Raw genomic sequence first — 17597 nt, forward strand, 5'->3', positions numbered from 1 at the left:
AAAACTGCTCTCAAGGAATTACGGTGACACAAAGCAAGCATCTTACACAAATAACGAACTAAGTATATAAGAAGACAGGGTTTCTAGAACTGTTACGAAAACATTATAAACCAATCCGAAGTAAAATAGAGGTGTTTCATTTGTAAAATATACCAAAAATATGGGGGCCCGGCAGCGTGGCCTAGCGGCTGAAGTGCTCGCCTTGAACGCCCCGGGATCCCATATGGGCGCCAGTTCTAGTCCCGGCAGCTCCACTTCCCATCCAGCTCCCTGCTTGTGGCCTGAGAAGGCAGTCGAGGATGGCCCAATGCATTGGGACACTGCACCCGTGTGGGGGACCTGGAAGAGGTTCCTGGTTCCCGGCATCGGATTGGCGCGCACCGGCCCGTTGCGGCTCACTTGGGGAGTGAAACATCGGATGGAAGATCTTCTTCTCTGTCTCTCCTCCTCTCTGTATATCCGGCTTTCCAATAACAATAAAATCTTTAAAAAAAACCCAAAACATTAAGGTTATCAACTCTTTATCATTTATGTTATAAATATATTTTCACAGTTTGCCAACTGTCCTACTTTCTCATTTGCCCTTAAGCAGCATTTAACTTCAAAATATTAAAGTAAACTTTCTTTAAAAAAAAAAAACCCTTTCTTTCTGGCAATTTGAGAGCATCATCACATGTTACAATTTACAGGGGCGGCTATGTGATACAGTACCTAAACTGCAACTTCAGATACTGGCATCCAGTGTCACTGTGCCAGATGCAAGCCCTTGCTGTGCTGGTCTGATCCAGCTCCCTGCTACTGAACATCCAGGAGGCAGCAGATGATGCTCAAAGACTTGAGTCCCTGTCATGCGTGTGGGAGATTCAGATTGAGTTCCGGGCTCTGGACCTTTACCTGACTTACCCACTAACTCGTACAGGTATTTGGGAGTAAATGGATTCTCTGTCTCAATGGCTTTCAAACAAAATGAAAATGAGAGTAGATTTTAAAATATGTGAAAATATTGAAGAGGGCTTGGAGTGGTATCCTAGTGCTAAAATCTTCACCTTGAAAGTGCCGGGATCCCATATGGGTGCCGGTTCTAATCCCAGCAACCCCACTTCCCATCCAGCTCCCGGCTTGTGGCCTAGCAAAGCAGTTGAGGACGGCCCAATGCATTGGGACCCTGCACCCACGTGGGAGACTCGGAAGAGCTCCTGGCTCTGGATCGGCACATCATCAGCCGTTGCGGCCACTTGGGGAGTGAATCATCGGACGGAAGATCTTCTCTCTGTCTCTCCTCCTCTCTGTATACCTGACTTTGCAACAAAAATAAATAAACCTTTGAAAAATATTGAAGAGATAAGTGAATAAATCAAAAAGAAAAATAGAAGACAGTTTGTGATAGTCTAATTTTCTAACTTTTCTAATATCCTCACAATTACATGTTTACTTGAATAATAGCAATAGCAGTGAAAATAAAACTAATAAAGATAAATCAAAGCAAGCAGGTTTTTATGGAAAAAGGCAACAAATAAAAGCATGATACATCATAGAAATTGACAAGACAGAAACAGACATAAAAAAAAAAACACAACAAGTTAGGCATAATGCTGAACTACCTGTTCACGCTGACTTAAGCAGTCCTCCACACAGCCCTCAGAACTACCCTGTTTCCCAGAAAGGTAAAGTAACTCTCACAGGGGACACTGATGCTCTGTGTAGCCTAGTTACGAGTTTTAAGTGTTCAGTTTGGAACCTCTAACTAGGCGTAGTTTACAAACATTCTCAACATTCTCTTTCAACAAAAGCTTTTCTACTATCAGTTTAGATGCTTACTCAGCAGATTCTTTGCTTTCCAGCCACAGGCAAGGCCACATCCATCCTAATTTCCAAGGAGTCACAAACTCAACTCACTCTTGAACAACTCTGACAGACGAGCAAGCTGGCCAAAAAGAACCTTAAGGAAAAATATCAGGAGAAATAAGGATTAGCATCTTGACAAGAGCAATCGGAGCACCATCTTTAATGTGTGATGTTAGATACTTTTATCACTTGTCTTTGAAAGTATTTTAATTGTTGTGGGGGAAATGAATTAGATGGATATTTCAGAGCAGTTTGGAGGTAGGTTTTGACCAAGAGGAACTGAACATTTGCTTGTCAGCTGTATAAAGTAGTGTTCTCCCTTTGACAGTCACAGCCCCAAGTTGCTCATTCTCACAGGGCTGCAACACCAACTCCCATAAGCCTCCTGATTATCGAACTCTGAGTGTCCCCAACCTCAGGCCTCCCAACCCAATGCCTGGTTCTCAGTCACTGAAATCCCCCTTTGCCCAAATGTGACTTCTCCTGAGTGAGGATAGAGCTCAAAGGTCCTATCAGACTGCCCAGCAGTGACCAAACTAGATCCCACTCACAAACCCACACTGATTTCCAATGTCAATCTAAGAATGTGGAGTCAGTTGCCAGCTGGCATAGTTGCATCCCTCACAGGGCAGTCCCCATCACTGCCCACCACTGATTCCTCTATTCTACATTCTTTAATCTGTGAAGTCCAATTGTCCATTCACTCATCATCTCAATCACTCATGGCCCACACTATTTCATCAAACACCGATCTCCACTGGCCCGCCCTTTCAGCGCCAAACCCCAAAGTTTCCAGAGCCACTAACTCCAGTCTCAAACTTTTATTGCCCACAGAACTTAGAATTTCCAACCACTGACCCTCTCAGGCTTCTGGTCCCGGAGCCCTAATGTTCCCCAAATCAATGTCTTTCTCTTTTTTAAAGATTTATTTATTTTATTACAAAGTCAGATATACAGAGAGGAGGAGAGACAGAGAGGGAAGATCTTCCGTCCGATGATTCACTCTCCAAGTGAGCCGCAACGGGCCAGTGCGCGCCGATCCTAAGCTGGGAACCAGGAACCTCTTCCAGGTCTCCTACACGGGTGCAGGGTCCCAATGCATTGGGCCATCCTCAACTGCCTTCCCAGGCCACAAGCAGGGAGCTGGATGGGAAGTGGAGCTGCCAGGATTAGAACCGGCGCCCAAATGGGATCCCGGGGCGAGCACTTCAGCCGCTAGGCCACACCGCCGGGCCCCAAATCAATGGATTTCAAGAAACCCCTTGGTCACAGAATCTCAAAGATCCCCATGCATCCTGCCCATCAAAACGCTTCACGGAACGCCCACTTATTAATTCCTACACACTCCCAATTCATTTTCGCAGAGACACTGCCAGACTTCCAACAAACCTCTGCCCGCCACCAGGATCGCTCCAGGACACTCAGACGCCCAATCATTTAACCCTTCCGGTCCCCTGGACTGAGCCTTAGGGGTACCCACAACTGACCCCGTTGGGCCACTGTAGTTACCTGGTCACCATCATACTCAGACCAGGTTTTTGTTTTTTTTTTTTACACTAACTATTCCCATTTGTCGCGGATCCACGTAGTTCACCCGAAACTGATGGGTATGTCACGCCGCCTCATGGCAGTATAAGGTCTCCCCATTACAAGTGCCCATTGCGCAGGCTCAGTCACGACTTTGAGACTGTCGGCCGTCACCTGCCAACCTTCCGGAGAACAGGATTCTGGGTTTCAGAATTCCATAATGGCCGCGCCCACTTGACAACTTCAGGTTGGGGGCGGCCATGTTTCAAGCCTTGCCGTACAACGAGCACCAGAGCTGACGTCAAGCTATCTATCCCAGGACAAAGAGAAACAAATTCCCCGGATCGCTAAGCGTAGACGTCATCGCTGCTCTTAACTGATCATCGTGTCACCAACGACGCGGCGCGCGCCGATGACCTCCAAGCTGAATTTTCTTTGTTTCCAGCAGCCGGAGTAAAGCAAGATGGCCGCATACGTTTTTACCAAGTGTTCCTCGGAGGGGCTGCGGCCCTCTCCGAGAAGGCGCTGCGATACGGCTCGGTAAAACTTCCTAACACAGCTTTAGGAAGCGGGGCACGCCAACTTTCGGGGCCACCTGCGGTGGGGAGAGCCACCTGCGAAGAGGGCGGAGCGATGACAAAGGAGAGGGACAGAAAACCAATACCCAATGGGCAATGGGGGCTCGTCGTGTGGGAACTCAACCACGATGGCGTATAAACTGTCCAAGTCCCGCCACCTGTCGGCCAATGAAGCTCAGACATTCACAGTTTTCGTTTATTTTAAAGGGAAAAATGTCCAAATGAGAGTATTCATTACACTCCAAGAACTGAAAGGACTCAACAGATGGGAGGACCACCCACATTATCCACAAGAGACAAAGAGTTGTCCAAATAGAAAAGGAGACATAAATTTTGTAATATGAAGGAAAAATATGCAGAGCTGTACAAACACAGGATAAATGAACACATACATAATTGAGGTAGTCAAAGCAAAAAACAATGATGCAATAAGTATAGAGAAAACAGAAGATTCAGAAATGGATGACAACTTTATTTGCAGAGGAAAAGTGATATATTTGTATTTTCATATTTAATTTGATAGGAATGTCATCATTTTTACAATGTCTCATAATATCCTCACTTCATATTTCTGTGCTTTTACTTTAAAAATGGATTTTTTTGTTTTGTTCTGATTTGAAAGACAGATTTACAGAGAGGAGGAGGGACAGAATGAGAGCTCCTCCATCTGCTGGCCCACTGTCCAAATGGCTGCAATGGCTGGAGCTGAGCTGATCCAAAGTCAGGAGCCAGGAGTCTCATCTGTTCTCCCATGCCTATGCAGGAGCCTAAGGACCTGGGCCATCCTCTGCTGCTCTTCCAGGAGAGAAGCAGGGAGCTGGGTGGGGAATGAAGCAGCCAGGATTAGAACAGATGCCCATGTGGGATGCCAGTGCCTATAGGTGGAGGATTAGCCTGTTGAGCCACTGTGTCTGCTCCTTTTACATTTTAGTTAAGAAGAGCACTTTTTAAAAAAAAAAAATTTATTTATTTTATTACAAAGTCAGATATACAGAGAGGAGGAGAGACAGAGAGGAAGATCTTCCGTCCGATGATTCACTCCCCAAGTGAGCAGCAACGGCCGGTGCGCGCCAATCCGAAGCCGGGAACCTGGAACCTCTTCCGGGTCTCCCACGCGGGTGCAGTGTCCCATGCATTGGGCCGTCCTGGACTGCTTTTCCAGGCCACAAGCAGGGAGCTGGATGGGAAGTGGAGCTGCCGGGATTAGAAGCGGCGCCCATATGGGATCCCGGGGCATTCAAGGCAAGGACTTTGGCCGCTAGGCCACGCCGCCGGGCCCAAGGAGAGCACATTTTAGGAAGTACTGAAATTATAAAAAGGCTTCAGGAAAGGAAAGCCATATCTAGCAGTGTGAGAGGACATCTGAGAGCTAAAAATTAAAGCCCTGGGGCTATGCAATAGCTTAACAGGCTAATCCTATGACTGACAGTGCCAGCATCTCAAACAGGCACTATCATGCCCCCTTTACCCACTTCCCATCCAGCTCCTTGCTTACGACCTGAGAGGGTTATGGGGGATGGCTCAAGTCCATGACCCTGTACTCACATGGGAGACCCAGACAAGACTCCTGGATAGGGGCTTTGGATCAGTTATTGTCTGGCCTCTTGCTGTTTGGGGAATGAACCAGTAGGTTGAAGGATCTCTCTTCCCTTATTTCTGCACATCAGATAGAATAAATCTTTAAAAGAAATTAAGGTCTTAAAACTTTGCATAAAGATAAAGAACTTCTCACCAGAAATAAAGAAACCAGAATAATCAGTATACATGACTTAGAAGCAACTGGATATCACTCACACATTAAAAGGAAATTGCAGGTAAAAAAACAGAGGCAGGCATTAGAGAACAATGTGTTAAAAATAAGTCTCTGTTTTCTGTCAGGGTGTTGTTACTCTTCTTTTTGGAGAGACTCCCTCCTGATGAGGGAGGGGTGACCTACCCGTCCTGTCATAGGCTGCCAGCTGACCACGTAGGCCTTGATACCACACCCACACCCAGTCACCTGGAGAAAAAAACATTGCCGTCTGCAAAGTCAGAGTCCGCAGGTGGAGGGCATCGCTCAGCTCCTCAGCCTTCTGACAGGGCTGGGCATGCGAACACAGGTAGCCCCACTCTCCTTGTCTCAAGGCAGAGGAAGGTCGTACCTGTGGCACACCCTCAAGGCAGGCCATGGGCAGGGATCACCGGTTCAGCTTCTGCTAGCCCCGCTAGACTGGACAAGTCAGAAGCCAACTCCCACGTAGTGCCATGTGTTCCTGCCCGCCCAGCACCTTAGCAACACACACTCAGGTGACCGCGGCGGCCTCTGTGACGCAAGCAGACTAGAGCAGACTGGAGTGCCGCACCACCTCCCCCGCTCCCTGCGTTCTTCTTTCTTTCTCTGAAGACATGATCTAGAGCTTGCCCCCTTCTCATCTGCGCCCCACGACTATGTACTTGAATTGTAGCCTGGACTCTGCCTGCAACCCAAAGACACTGTGAGTTCTGCTATGATTTGGCCCAGCTTCACAAAGTAAGGAAGGTACACCGGACTCTTTCGTGGCTCTTGAAGCTTAAATGGACTGTAATGCAGTAAGAAGGAGCTGCGGATGAATCTGGATGGGATGCAACTGGGGAGGTGGGAGGAGGAAGGCCCAAGACCTGAGGACCCTGCACCCGCATGGCGGACCCGGAGGTTGCTCTGGGCTCCTAGCTTCAGATCGGCGCAGCTTCAGCCGTTGAGGCCAGAAGATCTTCCTCTGTGTCTCTCCACCTGTCTGTATAGATATTTTAATTCCAGTAAAAATAAATAAATCTAAAAAAAAAAAGAAAACCCTCATGGATGCTAAATCCTGCACCTCCCTTAGTGCTAGGTCGAAGAGCCCTTTGCCTTGGTAAGGTATCAGCAGAAAGGAGTACACATTAACTGTGGGGCCATAATGTGGGATGGGAAGACGGAGGACCAGACAGAGGGAGTGCGTTTCAGAGAAAACACTTCAAGCCTGACAGTGACATCAAACCATGCTTCCCAGCAGCAGTTACCGTCCTGGGAGAAGGCTAAAGAACAAGAGACCTGTACCTGGACGCGGCAAGGTGGTGGCTATATAGTTTCATCTGTGCCCCCTACAACAAGCCTGGACTGAATTTCCAGCCCCCAATTTCCATCTCCCCCAACCCCAGCTGTTGCAAGCACTTGGGGAACTAACCAGTAAATGGAAGATCTGACTGAGATAATAAGACAAGGAAGGGAAGGACGAAGAGGGAGGGGGAAGGAGAGGACGGAGGGAGGGAAAGACAAAACAATAGGAGCTCTAATAAAGATCAGGCTAGTACCTCAGAATCTGGCAAAGAAAACACTGGCTTCTCAAGCATGCCATGTGTTCTTACACCTACTCCCACAGAGCTGACAAATTGCTAGTGAAAACTGGGAGCCGGAAGACTCAAGAGATGTGAGGCAGTTAGATGTTAGACTGTCACTCAAGAATGGAAAATGCAAGAATATGACAAGGTTTATTAGAAGATGTAGGATGGCCACAGGCAGATACAATGAATCCTGTGTGAACTTTCTGGACACATGGTTAGGCATTTACATCAGAAGTTACTTTGTACACAGAAGATGTGGAAACTCCAAATACTATGGTTATCCCACCTGCCAAGCCATTTGGAAAGATATGTAGACAAGGAAACATACAGGCGTGGGTAAAGAATTTTCCCCACTCCCAATTTTGTCATTATTTAGGAATCTTTGTTTGTCATTATTTATAAATCTATGTTTTTTAAGGATATGGGAGACAAGGAGAAGCAAACGGTCAGGAAAGGCTGGAAACCTCATAGGATTATGGCTCGTGAACATTCATTTATGCAAATATGGTCCATAAATTCGTGTGCAAACCTGAATTTTCCATAAAGCTGCAGTTTTAGTTGACAAACTGTCCCCAGACTACTTTCTTCTTCTCCATGATACAAGAAATGACAAAAGGAGCCATGAGCATTTTGTTATCCTCTCTTTGTATCTCTTCCTTAAGTCTCAAATGAGTTCCTCAAAAGGTTTTTCTTGTCAGAAACCATAATGTTGTCTTCTAGTGTGCCAAGTTCAGAACTAGGGAATAGTTTCCCACCCTGGCTTTTCTTAGGCAACTCCTGACAGTCACCAAAAGGCATAAGGACTTAAGGAAGGCCCAATCTCGAGTTAAGCCCCACTCTCCCCTACTCGCATGCACAAAGCAACTCCTCTGGCTCTTAACTGCAGATAAAAATCTCAGCAAACACACAAGCCAGAAGAAATACAAGCAGCCCTACCTTCATCACAAAGCAAATTCTGGGAGGAGAAACACTAAAACACCCTCAAAACAGCCCTTAGGTAGAACCCTGAGGAAACTTTCCAGCCTCATGAAGCCATTTCTGTATATTAGTCCCCAGTGCTGGACTCCTCAGCACCGCAACCATCCCTTGAATCCACTACACTGGACAATAGCAGAGACCAAATCTGACAATGCCACAAAAGATCCTTATCCTCAGGTCCTTAGGGACACAGTCTTATGCTACTGCAGGAGTCAGTGTGACCAGAGCTTACAGAAACGCAAAACCAAAAAGGAACAAAAAAATGAAGAGGATTTATGGGAATTATACGGTACTATCCATAGGCCTAACATTTGCATAATAGAGGTTCAAAAGGGAGAACATTGTAAAAACACTCCATAAAGCACATTTAAAGAATTCCAAATCTGGGACAAGAAAACAACACCTATGTATAGGAGGCTCAAAGAGCTCCAGTGAAATTCACCTAAAGAGGGATTCACCAATAACCATTGTAATCAAACTGTCAGAAAACAAAGACTTTGGGGCATCTATGTGATGCAGTGGTTAAGATGTGGTTGGGACACCAACATACTATATTGGAATGCTTAAGTGTGAATGATTCCCACTTCCTGCTAGTGTAGACTCTGAGAGGCAGCAAGTGGTGGTCACATAGTTGGATCCTTGCCACCCTTGGTTTCAGCCTGGCAGACACTGCATCCAGGAATTTAGGGGGTTTCTTAGGAGATAGGATTCTCTCTCTTCTCTCCCTTCCTCCAGCCCAGATATAAACACATTAATTAAATTAGTTTTAAAATCAACCCCAAGACTCTGTGTTGATATGAGGTGGTGGTTCCCCATCCTTAGGTACTGGGACGTGTGGAAAGTCATGAATGGTTTCTCCCTTTGTCTCTCCCTTTTCCCCAGAAACAACAAGAAGAAATAGCAAATTTGGAAGCAATGAGTTCTTCCAATTTTCCCTAAACCTCGATCCTTCCCACTCCAATCAACCATGTAATCATTACTAAAAAATAATCAACTCCCAAGAAAGAAATCTTAAAGAAGAGGTAAGGTTGATACCACATTGAAAGGAATTTCTAAATGTTGATTGGGGTGTCTATCGATAGGAATTATCAGCACCATTTCTATTATTAGTGAACGATTTGAAGAGAAAATAAAGAAAACAACCCATTTACAATAGTCTCAAAAAATAAAATACTTGTGGGTAAGCTTGTCAAGGTAGTTAAAAAATTATATACTGAAAAGCATAAAGTGTTGGTGAATGAGACTGAAGAAAACACATGTGGAAACATATTTGTTTGTGAATTGGAAGAATTCATATTGTCAAAACGTACATACTACCAAAGTAATTTACAAATTCAATGTGATCCCTTTAAAAATTCCATTGTTGCTTTTCACAGAAATAGATGATCAGTTCTTAAATTTGTATAAAATGAAACTCGAAATAGCCAAAGCAATCTTGAACTAATAACAAAGTTGTGAGTATCACAATTCCTGTTTTCAAAATCACAACAAAGCTATTGTAGCTACTTATGGCCCTATGACTAAATAAACCATCAGAAGTTATATATTCAATTGTAAACAAAAAAATAATTTCCACAAAAGTAGAAAAATAACATCATTAATTATAGTTTGTATAACAATGTCTCTCTTAAATATGCTTTACTCCTATGTTTGGACCAAGTAGTAGATAAAGAGGCATTACATTATGATGAAAAGTGTAAGATGCAGGGAGACTCGGAAGAGTGACCAAAGCTAAAAGAAAATACTCAAGGATGGATGTAAAATCCATCCATTTGAGATGTAAACTCCATCTTGAAGTCTGGGGTTCAGGAATTATAGAAGGCAGGGCTACCTAATAGTTTCATTAGATACTTTGGGAAATTTGAGGGTTGTCTTAGGCTGCACAGAGTTGACGTTGAAGTCACTGAACAAACAAGCAATAACCCTTTCGGATAGAGTTAAATTATCAATGATAGAGTTGAGGTAGTGAGGTCCCAAGCCTTGGAAAACACAATGTCTGCATTGAGAAGCCCTTGGAATAAACCATAAGGAATGTGGTGAACTGTGGCTGCGAGTCAGGCAACTAGGGCAGGGATGGCACATGTATGAGGGGCAGCCATAGGTCCAGGAGTAATAGTTAACATGGCTCCAGAACATCATGGCTCAGAAGTCAGATGGGTTTGGTTGAACTGCAGTCACCAGGGGACTCTGTCTTAATACACAGCTGGGTCAGAGCAGCACAAAATGTTCTCAGATTTCCACATTACATGTACACACATGTGTGTGCATGCACAGCCATATAACAGGCAGAAAGAGCAAATAAAAGCAAAACACTACAAACTAGAACCTTTAAGAGAGAAGCTTCCTTCCTCCCACAGTGTCCCACCTCTGCCTTCTGTTGAAAAGCTTAACGTTACACTCACTGCAAAGGAGAAAATGTAAGTGCCCAGCAGGTAGTGAATTTAGCTCTATGAAACAATGAACTGGTAAGTGGCACAATAATGAGTAAGTATCTTAAAGTATAAACTCCCTTCAGAAAAAGTCAAGCAAGATAATTGAAAAGCATTATCAGGCATTTCATAAAAGAAAAAGATAATAACAAAAATATGAAAAATTTCTGATCCTCATTATTATGCACAAAAATGCAACCCAGAAATATACTGAGATACAATTTCACAAACAACTGTTGAAAAACTGGGCAGGTGTTTGGTCTGATGGTTAAGATGTCAGTTGGGATGGGCCTAGTGCAATGGCTCACTCAGTGGTTAAACGCTTTCCTTGTACGCACTGGGATCCCACACAGCACCAGTTTGCGTCCCAGCTGCTCCACTTCCCATCCAGCTCCTGTAACCTGGGTAAAGCAGTGGAGGATGGCCCAAAGCCTTGGGACTCTGTATATACTTGGGAGATCTGGAAGAAGCTCCTGGCTTTGGACTGGCTCAGGTCTGGCTGTTGCGGCTGTTTGGGAAGTGAACCAGAAAACAGATCTTTCTCTCTGCATCTCCTTCTCTCTATAAATTGCCTTTCCAATAAAACTAATAAATTTTTTTTAAATGTCAGCTGGGATGACTAGTAGTTCCCGGGCTCAGGGCCTAGGTGCCAGTTCCTGATTCCAGCTTCCTGCTAATGCAGACTTGGAGGCAGCAGGTGATCAATAAGTCAGTATCATAATTTCATTAGATAACACACTTGAAACACTAAAATCACAGATCTGCAAAAGAGATGAATGGGTACTAGCGCCTAAGAGTGAGTGCATAGAAGGATAGGAGCTGAGTGTAGTTATAGAAGGGCAACAAAAGGGATTCCTGTAACAATGGAACTGTTTCACACCTTGACTAAGCTGGTACACAACTGTACAGCACTAAACACAGACACACAAGTCAAAACTGAGAAAAATTGAAACATCAGTAGGCTGTATCAACATGAATATTCTAGCTGCGATACTGCATTTTTAATTTTGCATGATGTAATTTTTGAGGTAAACTGGGTAAAGTGTGCAAGGGATTTGCATAATTGCATAAGTCAAATACTGCCCTTTGGTAGTTTCACCATGGAAAGAAAGAATGTTTTCCTCTAACAGATTCCTAAGGGAAGGAAAAAAAAAAAAGGACTACAGATATCACGTAGGCTGAAAACTTTTTCTACAGCAAGACAATCTGGATAGGACACCCTTGGCCCATATTACCTCATCAGCTTTTTGAAAATGTTCCATCTCCATGTTTTTAGCTTTTTAAAACTTCTTTACTTTCATTTTATTTGAAAGACAGATACACACACACACACATACACACAGAGTTCCTTTATCCAAATGTTCTCTCCAAATGCCCACAATACCCATGGTTTGGCCAGGTCAAAGCCAAGGGTCTGAAACAGTCTGGTTCTTCCAAATGGGTGGCAGGGACCCAAATCTTTGAACCATCATCTGCTGCCTCTAAGGGTGCAAATCAAAAAGAAACTACATTGGAGATGAAGGAACTGGAACTCAAACGAGGCACTTAGCTACGGGATGTGGGACATCCCAACCTAATCACTGCATGAAATACCTGCCCCTTTTCAGCTTTTGAAAATCATAACATCACTGCCTTATTCTCTCACATAAATAGAAAATCAAACAAATGAAAACCTGTGACTCCTAGGGATTCAAGAAACTGCTTCACATTCTATATTCCAAAGTTCAATTTACATTTTTCTGGTCTCACTAAATAAACTATGATAGCTTTTAGAAATAAGCCACATTTTTTGTATCTAATTCCCTAACTCAAAATATATGCAAGACAGTTTTTTACACAATTTAATAAGCAAATAAGCTGAGCCAATCCAAGACCAGGAGCTTCTTTTGGATCTCCCACATGGGTGCATACCTGTCCTCTGCTGCTTTCTAGGTCATAAACAAGGAGCTTGATAGGAAGTAGAGCAGCTGGGACATGAACCGGCACCCACATGGGATGCGGGCTCTGCAAGGTGCAAGATTAGCCTGTTGAGCTACCACTCAATAGATGCTTGTAGACAATCTAATGTGTTATTTCATCTCTTCATTAAATTTGGGAAGTTTTTTCTTAAGATTGTGTTTATTTTTATTGCAAAGTCAGATATACAGAGAGGAGGGAAGATCTTCAATCCAGTGATTCACTCCCCAAGTGACCACAATGGCTGGTGCTGCGCCTATCCGAAGCCAGGAGTCAGGAACTTCCTCCAGATCTCCCACGCAGGTGCAGAGTCACAAGGCTTTGGGCCGTTCTCTCCTGCTTTCCCAGGCCACAAGCAGGGAGCTGGATGGGAAGTTGAGCTGCCAGGGTTAGAACCAGCGCCCATCTGGGATCCCAGCGTGTTCAAGGCAAGGACTTTAGCTGCTATGCCACCACGCTGGGCCCAAATTTGGGAAGTTTTTTTTCTTTTTAAAGATTTTATTATTATTGGAAAGCCAGATATACAGAGAGGAGGAGAGACAGAGAAGAAGATCTTCCATCCGATGATTCAATCCCCAAGTGAGCCGCAACGGGCCGGTACACGCCAACCCGATGCCGGGACCAGGAACCTCTTCCGGGTCTCCCACGCGGGTGCAGTGTCCCAAAGCTTTGGGCCGTCCTCTCCTGCTTTCCCAGGTCACAAGCAGGGAGCTGGATGGGAAGTGGAGCTGCCGGGATTAGAACCGGCGCCCATATGGGATCCCGGGGCGTTCAAGGCGAGAACTTTAGCCGCTAGGCCACGCCGCTGGGCCCAAATTTGGGAAGTTTTGACAATAACTTTTTACTTTCTGTTCTCTATGCTAGACCATTTCAGTAACTTTATTTTCAGTTTCACTGAGTTTTCTGCCTGCTTAAAATCACCACTTAATTCCTTTAAATGAATTGTTTCAGCTCTAGAATTTCCTTTTGAATTATACCAAAGATTTTTTTTTTTCAGAAAGTTTTTATATATAGATGAGTCATGGTTTCCTGTGGGCTTTTTTTTTTTTTTTGGTATGCTTTGTAATTTTCATGATGATGTGGGCTTCTTAATAAATATTATATAATTCCCAAAATTAGAATCCCCCTCCATTAGGGATTGCTGATTATTGCTAATTGAGAATTAAAAGCGTAATGAATTTTGCTACATACTGACTTTGCAAATTATGTTCACAACACGTATATTTCTTGTTTTGTGTGTGGACACTGAAGTTTCTGGTCCAGTATCTCTGAGAGCAAACAAAGATATTAAGGTTTCAACTCATGAAGTAAACATAACAGTTATAAGGATATGTGCTGCTACAGCCAGTTTGAGGTGCAATGACCAAATGCAACAGATTGGGTGGTTTAACTACTGAAACTTATTTTCTAACAATTCTGGAAGGTTGAAGTCTTACATCAGGATGTCACTATGCTTGGTTACTGGTGAGGGGCTTCCTGCTTATGTTGCAAATGGCCATCATCTAACTAGGTGTTCCTATACCTTCTTCGTGTTAAACAAGGAGTAGGGGAGAGACAAGAAGGAAGGGAGTGACAGAGAAAAGACAGAGCCAGCAAAGTCTTTATATAAAGCAAAAAAATAATATGATCAAATGAGAAATAGTTTTTAAAGAGTAATAGGAGGCCTCAGTTCATTACTATGAATAATGGACAGAATAATGAGGCAGAGCAATAATAAAATAGAGGACCTGTGAAAGCTAACAGAAACATATACAATACACTATCTGAAAACAAGAGAATATCCATTTTCCTCTCCGCATACATGGATTATAGGTCAGGCCACAAAAAAAAAAAAGTCTCAATATATAAAAAGATTCAAAAAACATTCCAAGTATCTTTACAAGTCACAATAGAATGAAAATGGAAATACCAACAGAAAAGCTGGGTTTAATAAAAAACACTAAATCAATTACTTGAATGTTCTCCATTTTTATTATGAAATAAAAAGTACAAAGCATGAGGACCAACTCATATCAGCACAATCAATCTCATCAAACCATAGGAATTGGTTATATTTATTTACTAAAAGTTATATTTAGAAGGAAGAGAGAGAATTTCATTTGTTGAGTCACTCCCAAATGCCTGTGGTTGGACTAGGGAAAAACCAGGCTCCAGGAACTCTGTCCAGGGCTCTCACACGGGTGGAAGGAACCCCATTTCTTACATGTTCAGGAAGTTGAATTGGAAGTGTCCTCAGATATGGAAAGCAGACATCCCAAGCAGTGGCTTATCCTACTGTATTACAAAACCTGCTCCATATATCCTTATTTTTAAGAGAAACAAAGGTATTTCCCTTTGCTTTTGTTCTCTGATCTCATTTTGTTTCTCTCCACCCCCACAGGTCAATACTGCTCTGAATTTGATGATTATTTCTATGAATGTGTTTATATTGTTCCTACATAGTATTTAGCAGTTAAAAATATAGACACTGACAGACGTTTTGAGATTTTATAAGTGATTCTGTATTATATATGTATATAAAGCCTCTTTAAAATTAGTTTCATTTGAAAGAGACAGAGGTAGAGACCCAAGCATCTTTAGTCACTTTCACTCCCAAAATGCTCACAAGTCAGGGTTAGGCCAGTCGAGAGCTAGCAGAGCTAGGAGTCTGGAATCAGTCCTGGTCTCCCTCATGGATGGCCGGAACACAAGTCCCTGCACCGTCATCTGTTGCCCCTCAAGCTGTATTTAGTAGAAAGCTGGGTAAGAAGTAGAGTAAGGCCCAGCACAGAGGCCTAGCGGTTAAAGTCCTTGAACGTACCAGGATCGCATATGGGCGCTGCTTCCCATCCAGCTCCCTGTTTGTGTCCAGGGAAGGTAGTTGAGCATGGCCCAAAGCCTTGGGACCTTGCACTTGTGTGGGAGACTCAGAAAGAAGCTCCTGGCTCCTCCTGGCCTCGGATGGGCTCAGTTCTGGCCACTGTAGCCACTTGGGGAGTGAATTATCAGACGAAAGATCTTCCTCTCTGTGTATTTAACTTTGCAATAAAAATAAGATAAATCTCTAAAAAAAAAAAAAAAAAGCAGCAGAGTAGCTGGGACTTGAAGGTACTCTTATATAGAATGTGGGCATTATGCCATTATGCCAAACACTCACCCACAATACTCTTTAGTTCAGTGTCAATAATACTTTTTTTTAAATTTTAATTGCAAAGTCAGATATACAGAGAGGAGAAAAGACAGAGAGGAAGATCCTCCATCCAATGATCCACTCCCCAAGTGACTGCAACAGCAGGTACTACACTGATCCGAATCCAGGAGACAGGAACTTTCCCCAGGTCTCCCACACGGGTGCAGGGTCCCAAGGCTTTGGGCCGTCCTCGACTGCTTTCCCAGGCCACAAGCAGGGAGCTGGATGGGAAGCAGGGATGCCGGGACTCGAACCAGCGCCCATATGGGATCCCGGCGCGTGCAAGGTGAGGACTTTAGCCTCTAGGCCATCAAGCCGGGCCCAATAATACTATTTTTGAGATGTATCCACATTGCTAATACTATATACATTCACTTTAATTTTTATTCTAACTTATATCAGCTTAATGGCTATTTAGGTTTTGACTTTTCATTGTCACAATATTGTAGTGAATCCTGACATACAACATACAACTCTATAAATGAAAGTGTAAATATTTAACTATGGAATTGCTGGGTCAACGAGTATCCACATCTTTCAACTTCACTAGATATTGCCACATTATGCTAAATATAAGTACCTTAAAAAGCATTGTATGAATGTTCCTATTAGTCTGTATCTTTCTGGTAATGGGCACTGTGGTGCTTTTGCCAATGTGATGCTTTTGAAAAAGTTCATTGTGGGTTTATTTTTCAGATCTCTATAATTATTCATTCTAACAGTTTTAAATTCATCTTCTGTATTAATATAAACCAATATTATCATACAGAGGATTTCTCTGAAGTAAATGAGATTCAGTGATCTTGTTAATTTTGAGAATTTACACTTCACAGGGGGGTCAGAGCTTGGAACAGTGGTTACTTCTCTTCCTGGAATGCTCACACCACTCATGAGTGTCTTGATTAGAGTTCAGGCTCTGCTACGAATCCAGCTCCCTACTAATGTGTACCTTGGAGACAGCATCTTGGCCCCATCCTGTTAGATTCAGAGGCACTTGATGGAGATGTAACTTTTAGTTCATGCTAAGGGTTTTATTAATGAAGGGAGTCTGATGGATCACTCCCTACTGGAGACAGGCCAGGACCACTTCCACAGGGTGCAACTGGCCACATGAGGAAATGGCCACTTAAGAATATGCAGGCCCTGGCAGAATGGCCTAGCGGCTAAAGTCCTCGTCTTGAACACGCGAGGATCGCAAAGGGACGCTGGTTCTAATCCCAGCATCCCTGCTTCCCATCCAGCTCCCTGCTGGTGGCCTGGGAAAGCAGTCAAGGACGGCCCAAAGCCTTGAGACCCTGCACCTGCGTGGGAGACCTGGAAAGAAGTTCCTGGCTCCTGGCTTTGGATTAGCGCAGCACTGGCCGTTGCAGCCACTTGGGGAGTAACCATCGGATGGAAGATCTTCCTCTCTGTCTTTCCTCCTCTCTGTATATCTACCTTTCCAATAAAAATAAATAAAAAGAAAAAAAAATAAAATAAATAAATAAATCCTTATAAAACTTTTCCTTCCTCAAACTCCTTTTGATTTCAAATCTGCAACCACTAAATCAAAAAATTCAGGGCCCGGCGGTGTGGCCTAGCGGCTAAAGTCCTCGCCTTGAATGCCCCGGGATCCCAGATGGGCGCCAGTTCTAATCCCGGCAGCTCCACTTCCCATCCAGCTCCCTGCTTGTGGCCTGGGAAAGCAGTCGAGGACAGCCCAATGCATTGGGACCCTGCACCCACGTGGGAGACCGAGAAGAGGTTCCAGGTTCCCGGCTTCGGATCGGCGCTCAT

This window comes from Ochotona princeps, chromosome 16 (assembly GCF_030435755.1).
Source record: "Ochotona princeps isolate mOchPri1 chromosome 16, mOchPri1.hap1, whole genome shotgun sequence".
Taxonomy (NCBI): Eukaryota; Metazoa; Chordata; class Mammalia; order Lagomorpha; family Ochotonidae; genus Ochotona; species Ochotona princeps.